At 42.2% G+C, this 9,559-nt stretch overlaps 1 non-coding gene across 1 annotated transcript; it reads left to right on the plus strand.

Moving 5' to 3' along the window:
* Positions 1-4,039: 4,039 nt before the first annotated feature.
* LOC119920501 lies at positions 4,040-4,177 on the plus strand. The gene has a single exon (XR_005448243.1). It is a non-coding gene; the product is annotated as a small nucleolar RNA SNORA7 (small nucleolar RNA).
* Positions 4,178-9,559: the final 5,382 nt, after the last annotated feature.

Consider the following 9,559-nt stretch of genomic DNA (forward strand, 5'->3'; position numbering starts at 1 on the left):
TAGAACGGTGCTTTGCGCACAGTAAGCGCTTAATAAATGCTATCATTATTATTATTATTATTATTGAGTTGTCCAGGGTTGATTAGATTTGGGGTAAGACTGCATGCAGTGAGGTAGCAGGGCACAACTGCATGATGGGCACAAGAAGCAGAGGTATACTACCTACCACTTATCCTATTTTCAGTCCTCTCTTGGAGAGATTTCAGTCACTAGAAGAGGTGTTGGCTTGGAAGGACCCAACAAACTCTTCCAAGGAAAATTAAACACTGACCAAAGTCTGATGTTCTTAATGGCAGAAACATCTGTGGTCTCCTTCTCAATGGAACATTTTGAACTATGGTGTCTATATACATTTATATTGATCAGAGTAATCATCATATTTTACCCAGACTGTCAAATTTCTATTAATAAGGAATTTGTTACCTCATGAGAACCTTGTCATTAGCTCAGGAGTCTGGCTGATTTATAGCTACTGTACAGGTGTGCTGGGGAAATGGAATTGCTGCTCTCACTGTTACCACCCTGTGTGAGCTCTGTGAATTGCCTTGAGACTCTCTGTGGGACAGTGGGCTAGAGGGGCAGGAGCTGAGAAGGCCTAACATTTATTTCAGGCACACATGCTGTTATCAGGATGTTCAGGTCTATACTAGGGGTGGGTATCTTAGAAAACATTGTCTTTGACCACATGGAGTGAGCTCCACAGCATTTATTTGGATGCTAGGAGTTAGCTGTTCCCAGTGCAGCTTTCTCCCATGTGAAAACAGAGATTTTCACACTGTAATAAAACTCTCTATACCAATTTGGCCAGTATCTATAGGAGGTATCTGCAGTGGTGCCATATCAAGCCACTCGGCCTGGCATGCTAACCTCCATCTGTAATCTCAGTTGGCCTTGTTGCCAAAGCCAGCTGCTCTGTTGTGTCTCAACAATTTCTGGATTTTGACAAATCTGGCACTTGTCAGCTGTGTGACTTTGGGCAAGTCACTTCACTTCTCTGTGCCTCAGTTACATCATCTGTAAAATGGGAATTAAGACTGTGAGCCCCACGTGGGACAACCTGATTACCTTGTATCCCCCCAGCGCTTAGAACAGTGCTTAGCACATAGTAAGCACTTAATACCATCATTAAGTGCTTAGTACAGTGCTCTGCACACAGTAAGTGCTCAATAAATACAATTGAATTTTGTCTGCTATTCTGGAGGCTTATACTACCCCTCCCCACCCAGGTCCATCGCCCATTCTCTTTCAATCACTTCACCTCTCTTTGGGTGCCCGCGGCACGCTGGGGCACCCAAGAAATTACTTCAGTCTACCACCACCTCTGAACCTTATTTCAGCCAGTTCTCGCTGGCTTGCTAACCATGCAATTCATTAAATGACTTGCAGGCTCAAGAAAGACATCACAATTTAAAACAAGATGGAATTTATAGATTTTGATATTCAAATATCATGATAAAAATAATATCTGAGCAATGAGATCATCAGGTTGGACACAGTCCCTCTTTCACATGGAGCTCATAGTCTAAAGGGGAGGGAGAACAGATGAAGAAACCGAGAAACAGAGAAGTTCCACAACTTATCCAAGAATCTCGCAGCAGATAAATGACGGAGTTGGGATTATAAAGCAGATCCTCTGACTCCCATTCCTGTGCTCTTTCCACTAGACCACAGAGCCAAGCTAGCTCTCTTCCTCCCTCCAAAGCCCTCTGAGAGCTCACCTCCTCCAGGAGGCCTTCCCATACTGAGCCCCCTTTTTCCTCTCCTCCTCCCCATCCCTCCTGCCCTACCTCCTTCCCCTCCCCACAGTACTTCTATATATTTGTACAGATTTATTACTCTATTTTACTTGTACATATTTACTATTCTATTTATTTTGTTAATGATGTGCATATAGCTTTAATTCTATTTGTTCTGACGATTTTGACACCTGTCTACATGTTTTGTTTTGTTGTCTATCTCCCCCTTGTAGACTGTGAGCCCGTTGTTGGGTAGGTACAGTCTCTATATGTTGCCGACTTGTACTTCCCAAGCGCTTAGTACAGTGCCCTGCACCCAGTAAGTGCTCAATAAATGTGATTGATTGAATGAATGAATGCTTTTCACAGAGCACTGTCTAGGTTACATACAGCAAGACTACTAAAACACACCACTATGCAATCTTGTTAGCCGTTGGTCTGTATGATATATTACACAGATTACCCCAGTATGGGCAGCATTTCCAAGTCTTAGTTTTCAATTCACCGCAGACACAGGAAGGCCACATTAAAACCAGCAGAAAATTGAGAGCTCCTCTTCAGAAATCCCAGAATTCTTATCCACAGGAACATTGTTCCAGTTTGGGGAGTGTTTGTGCAAGTCACCAAATGGGCTTGGCTCTTAGGAACACATCTGGGTTGCGCTTGCAAATCTGCAGGCTTCAAACAATGTTATCCTCCATTTACTCTGTGGGTCTTAAGCCAGGTTTTTTTCCCCCCTTGTGTCCTTAAACTGTTGAAAGCTGGGAAGTGGCTGAGCCTAGGCAATTGACACAACCTGGAGACTCTGGGGGCTCTGTATAAGAATAAACCATATTTTCCTATTTTCACTCTCAGACAATCATATAGTGTTCATACAGTGTCCGTGGAATGAATAATCACCAGATATGGCCAGATCATGTGAGTCACAGTCCAGAATCTCATTATCGTTTTCATTACAGGGCTTTGAAAAACAGTGATCAGGATAAGCAATACACTATTACAGATGCTCTTTATGGTCTGTGAAATGTAATTTTCGCAAAGGTCTACCATTGAAAGTGGGCTGTCACCTCTCCCGCAAGCAAAAGAGTTGAATGTTTCCCTACGTTTGAACAAGGGCAATCAAACTAGAACTTTTTAAATGCAATGAAGATCTTTTTGAGGCTAAATAGGTCCAGCTGTATCACAGGTTCTGACCAATCCAAGTTGTTTTCCATCTTTATCACCTGGAGTTTCTCTTCCTCAGAGTTTAGAATGTAACTTTTCTGTGGAAAATGTCTATTTCTACTGGGTTTTAAAAAAGCAAAAAGGAGCTTCATAAGGGATTCCAGCTTATAAAGCTCTTTCTAATTCTTGGTGAGCAAACATATTTCAATATAACCTGTTCCCAATTTTCCAAATATTTTAGGTCATTTTACTGACCCTCTTCAAATCCAGACTTTTGGTTTGATGGAGGGACAGTCTGCTCTCAGTGAGGAATAGGAGGCAGTATACCTGGAGTGCTTTAGTTGAATTTTGAAATGACACAGTAGTCAAAGTAGTCTTGGGTGATAGAGGTGGCTAATGTGTAAACACAGGGACAGCTTGGAACTCAGATTTGGAGTCAAACTTCCATCTGCATTTTCCACTTCTTTAAAAGATGGGGAGCACTGAGATTCTCTCACCACAGAATGATTTTTATGTAGACTGCAACATCTAGATGTGATTTTATATAACAGCTTTCCTTCACAGCTGAAGATAATTCCTCAGGTGGTGAGGAAGTACCTGTGCAAGTATTGCTTGATTGATAATAATAATAATAATAGCATTCATTAAGTGCTTACTGTGTGCAAAGCACTGTTCTAAGCACTGGGGAGGTAACAAGGTGATCAGGTTGTCCAATGGGGGGGCTCACAGTCTTAATCCCCATATTACAGATGAGGTAACTGAGTCACAGAGAAGTTAAGTGACTTGCCCAAAGTCACACAGCTGGCAGTTGGTGGAGCCGGGATTTGAACCCATGACCTCTGACTCCAAATCTCATGTTCTTTCCACTGAGCCACACTGCTTCTCTAATTGATCTGTTTGATTGGCACTAGGATCTAGGTTCCTAATTCCTTCTTCCAGCATGGTTGTATAGAAATAATTGAACAGACTGAACCTTCCATACAGTCTTGCTTTATTCCATTGAAGATGGTAAAAGATGGAAACAGAGCATCCCTAACTATGACACAAACAACCTTGCCATCATGAAGCAATCTCAGAGTCTTGATAAATTTCTCAGGGAAACTAAATTTACCAATTAATTATCAAATATATTGATGGTGTCCCTCTTAGGGTCGCATCCGGAGAGTTTCCAGTACTCTACCAGTCTCGACTATGGGAGGGAGAGTCAAGCAGAGGCCTACCCATTCCATTCCTAGCTTGGCCAGTGGCTAGTGAGTGGACAGCAACCTGCTACAAACTCACCTTTTGCTGGGCAGCAGCAGCATGGGAGAGAGTCGAGGGCGGAGACTCAAGTTTACTGTGTGGAAGGAGGCAATGGTAAACCGCCTCCATATTTTTACCAAGAAAACTCTATGGATACACTAGCAGAACAATTACAGGTGGAGGTGGGGTATCCTGGGATAGATGTGTCCATGGAGTCGCTATGGGTCGGAGATGATTCGACGGCCAAGACAAGACATTGATGGTGTCAAGTGCTTTGTTAAAATAAGGCGGAAGACTTGGGGTTGATCTCTGCCCTTTTCCTGTAGCTGATGTGTATTGAGGATTATGCCCGCTGTGCCATGCTGTGGACTAAATCGATATTACACTTCTTATTTCTTCAATAATTAAAACGAGTACCCCGTCTTCATATGTTGCAAGCCTTGTTTTCCTTCTGAGGCCTCCTCTCCAATAGTAGAATCTGCATTCAGGAGAAAATTAAACATTGCTATCTATGGAAAATTTCCTGTTTACCTGTGGCAAAACTGGAACCACCTTCACTCTACAGAGGTACAGAGATAGCATGTACATGGATACAATGTATAGAAGTCCTTGTTTTGGTGATGGACAACATAGTCTTGCATTTCTTCAGCTTTGGCAAATCAACCCTTGTCATGCATGACCCTCTCTTTTGTCCGAATATTAAGGTGCCACACTGTGTCATTGATGCATTATCTGTTTTGCTGCAAGTGTAATCTCTGAATGATTTTCATCGAGTAATCTTTGGTGGTTTGGACTAATCTTCCCAGTAGCCTACTTACAATCTAAAGGGTGAGGGACCAAACAGACACACAAGGGTAAAAAGATGGGGTAAATATAGCAAAAGCAACAACAACAGCGAAGTGCAGCAGTACTGAACAGCAAGGAGAGAATAGCTCTTGGGTTCCTGACTATTGCAGGCAGGACAGTCCTGGGCCTAAGCTGTCATAAGCTTCCCAGTATTTTAATGGGGAACTTCCAGCGTCTGTGACTGCAGTATCTGACCACACTCTACTCCTGCCAGGTGATGGTGGGTGGACAGAAAGGGGCCTCCCAGGTTCTTAAGAAGCCTCCATTGTCCCTGTGGTATGGGGACTCTGAATCACATAATCTTAAACAGTGTGGAAATAGCTGTGGTCTTGGGAGACTTCATTCATTCATTCAATCATATTTATTGAGTGCTTACTGTGTGCAGAGCACTGTACTAAGCGCTTGGGAGAGTACAGTATAACAGTACACAGACATGTAACTGCCCACAATGAGCTTGTGTGCTACTGGGAGAAAATAGCAGCGAGCACACTGGCCTGGATTTCAGTAATAACAATTATAATAAGGATGGCATTTATTAAGCACTTACTATGCACAAAGCACTGTTCTAAGCGCTGGATAATGATGGCATTTGTTAAGTGCTTACTATGTGCAAAGCACTGTTCTAAGCACTGGGGAGGTTACAAGGTGATCAAGTTGTCCCTCGTGGGGCTCACAGTCTTCATCCCCGTTTTACAGATGAGGTCACTGAGGCACAGAGAAGTTAAGTGATTTTCCCAAAGTCACACAGCTGACAGTTGGTGGAGCCAGGATTTGAACCCATGACCTCTGACTCCCAAGCCCGTGCTCTTTCCACTGAGCCACGCTGCTTCTCTGGTACTCAGGAGAGATGGTACATTGAACAGAAGAAGCATTAGGAAGAGTGGATCACCATGGGGGAGTCTCTAACATAGGTAGTTTATAAATACAAATGGACAAAGACATCAGTTCAGCAAACTATATTAATATGATCACAATGTGAAATGGGTCTTTTCAGCCACAACCCGCACATGGATAAGATTCATTCATTCATTCAGTAGTATTTTTTGAGCCCTTATGGTATGCACAGCACTGTACTAAACAATTGGGAGAGTAAAATACAACAATAAACTTGATTCATTCTCTGCCCACAATGAGTTCACAGTCTGGCAGGGGGTGAGGGGGAAGGAGACAGACATTAATATAAATAAATAAATTACAGATATGTACATAAGTGCTGTGGGGCTGGGAGGGGGGATAAAATGGGAGCAAGTTAGGGTGACACAGGAAGGAGTGGGAGAAGAAAGAAGGGGGATTAGTCAGGGAAGACCTCTTGGAAGAGATGTGCCTTCAATAAGGCTTTGAAGGTGAGGGAGAGTAAACTGTTGGATTTGGGAAGGGAGGGCATTCCAGGCCAGAGGTAGGGCGTGTGCGAGTGGTCGGTGGCGAGATAGACAAGGTCTGGCACAGTGAGAAGGTTAGTATTAGAGGAGTGAAATGTGCAGTAGATTACTCCATATCTACCAACCCTGTTGTACTGTACTCTCCCAAGTGCTTAGTACAGTGCTCTGCACACAGTAAGCACTTAATAAATACCATCAGTAACAACATCTTAGAATAAAACTGTCTGCAGCAGTGAAAGAAATACATCAACAACACCTTCCCACACCTCATGATGATAACAAAATGGAGGCCTACAAAATCCTGTGGTGGGACATATAGATTAACCTAAGAAACATGTATGATGCCCAAATGGAAAAGAACCAGAGATATGCAGACTGCCACCAAACTGAGGACTTTTATTTATAACTAATGGGGCTTTATAGACCCAGACACACTACTACAATACTGCCCAAGAAAACAGATGGAATTATTTTCATCACAGAACAGAGTGAATCTTATGCAGATGGCAAGAAGACCACAATGAACTCCTGAACAAATCTTCCATAATTGAGAAAGAGGCATTTTGAGACATAGAAAGCTGGCCAGAATGTGATGGCCTGACTTTATCTTTGATTTTTGAGGAAATAACTTTGTCAAAGTCATGAAATCTGCTAAGGCACCCCAATCTGATGACATTCCTGCAGAAATCTACAAGTAAGGGGGGGCCGGGGGAGGGACATCCTTTTCTTGAACATCTGCATAAGAATTTCCTGAACATATGGATCACTATGGGAATGTCAAAGACTTCAAAGGTGCCACCATAATCACCATCAGAGCTGACAATGGAAACTATGAGGGAGCCTCCTTGCTTTCCATTGCCAGAAAGATTTTAGCCAGAATCCTTCTCAAGAAAATATTGAAGAATAAAGTAAACTGCACAGTACCTGAATTACAATAAGCCATCAGATCAAAATTCAGCACAGCAGATATGATCTTTGCAGCTCATAAAATATAGGAAAAATGGTAGAGTAGCATTATGACCTGAATACTGTGTTCATTGATTTAAGTAAAGCATACAACACCATCAAAAGACCAAAATTCTGGAAATTGTTAAGCAAATAGGGCTATCTTCTGAAATTTACCAACATTCTTATGGTACTCCACAGTGATATGCCTTGTCAGGTCAAAGTTGAAGGTAAGCTGTGAGACCCTTTCCCATTTCCACCCGAACACTGTTCAACGTAATCTAGGCTGTCGTGTTTGAGGACCAGATGAGGGATCTGAAAGCTTGAGTCCGAATATGCTTCCAAGTCACCAGGAAATACTTCCAGCAATGAACATCATTAGATATCTCTCAGTCAATCGTCCAAGAACTTCTCTATGCTGACAACTAAACACTTCAGCCACATACACAAGACGTGTAATTGATTAGCAGAATCAGAGAATGAGAGCAGCAGTATGGCTCAGTGGAAAGAACCCGAGCTTGAAAGTGAGGCCATGGGCTCTAATCCAGATTCTGCCACTTGTCAGCTGTGTGACTTTGGGCAAGTCTTCTCTGAGCCTCAGTTAGCTCATCTGTAAAATGGGGATTAAGACTGTGAGCTACACATGGGACAACCTAATCATCTTGTATCCCCCCCTGTACTTAGAACAGTGCTTTGCACACAGTAAGCACTTAACAAATGCCATTATTATTATTATTGTTATGAATGATTTTGCAGATATTGTGAACATAACAGACATTAACTCTGAAGAAAACTGAGTAGTGAACCAGCCTTCACCTGGGAAACCCACACACAACTGAAAATGATCATTGGCAAACCAGAACTCAGTGTTATCACTGAATTCTACTATCAAGTCAGTTTATTATTAAAAAATGAATAGATAAAAAGGTAGAAAACAATAAAAAAGGCCAACACAGCTTTTGACCAATTGCAGAACATCATGCTCCATACCAAGTTGAAAGTATATAAAGCTGGCCGTGGTGACCAATCTTCATGAGCACTTCAAAAGACACATCCAGCTTCTTGAGCAAATTCACCAAAGTCACCTTTGAACCACAAGCTCCATCAGTTGGCAGGATAGGTTTACCAACAAAGTCTTGGGACCCGGTCAACTGACCGGCACTAAATCAATGTGCACAGTGAAACAGCTTTGTGAACATACTGAATATCAATAACTGTGCTATAGTGAATAGAATAAGTGCACAAACACAACCTGAGAAGAATACATCATTTAAATACATACTGAAATTCAATCTCTAACAAAGTGACATAAGAAAGGATTATGGGGAGACGATGGCACCAGACAGACCGGTCTGACAAATTGCAATCGGGGGTAGTTCTTCTCGTGATGAGTTTTCATAACAGTGTGGCTTAGTGGAAAGAGAATGGTCTTGGGAGTCAGAGGACGTGGGTTCTAATTCCAGCTCTGCCAATTGTCTTCTGTGTGACCTTGGGCAAGCCACTTAACTTCTCTGTGCCTCAGTTACCTCATCTATAAAATGGGGATTAAGACTGTGAGCCCCATGTGAGACAACTTGATTACCTTGCAGCTACCCCAGCACTTAGAACAGTGCTTGGTACATAGTAAGTGCTTAACAAATATCATTATTATTATTATTATTATGAAGATTGAGAGAGCAAAACTCAGGATTGAAATGAAACAAGCTATATATGAGATGCATTCATCAGGTTAGTAAGGTAAAATCTTTCTTTGGAAACAATGTGGAAGCAAGTGTATGTGATGCATTAGTTTTTATTAACAGTAATAATGATAATAATAATGGTATTTGTTAAGTGCTTACTATGTGCCAGGCACTGTACTAATCACTAGGGTGGATACAAGCAAATTGGGGTGGACACTATCCCTGTCCTACATGGGTCTCACAGTCTCAATCCCCATTTTACAGATGAGGTAACTGAGTCCCAGAGAAGTGAATTGACTTGTCCAAGGTCACACAGCAGACAGGTGGCAGAGCTGGGATTCGAAACCATGACCTTCTGAGTCCCAGGTCCATGCTCTATCCACTACACCATGCTGCTTCTCTGCAGATAGACTGACAGATAGGTAGACAGAAAGATGGATAATATAGTTATATACATAAAATCTGTGGAAAATGTTAGGATTTCAGTCATTTATCTGATTGCAAATACATGCAGAGTGGGCTTTCTTTCTAAAATACCCCCCAGCCTATACTATCAGGCATGTGG

The sequence above is a fragment of the Tachyglossus aculeatus genome, chromosome X1 (assembly GCF_015852505.1).
Source record: "Tachyglossus aculeatus isolate mTacAcu1 chromosome X1, mTacAcu1.pri, whole genome shotgun sequence".
NCBI classification, from domain to species: domain Eukaryota; kingdom Metazoa; phylum Chordata; class Mammalia; order Monotremata; family Tachyglossidae; genus Tachyglossus; species Tachyglossus aculeatus.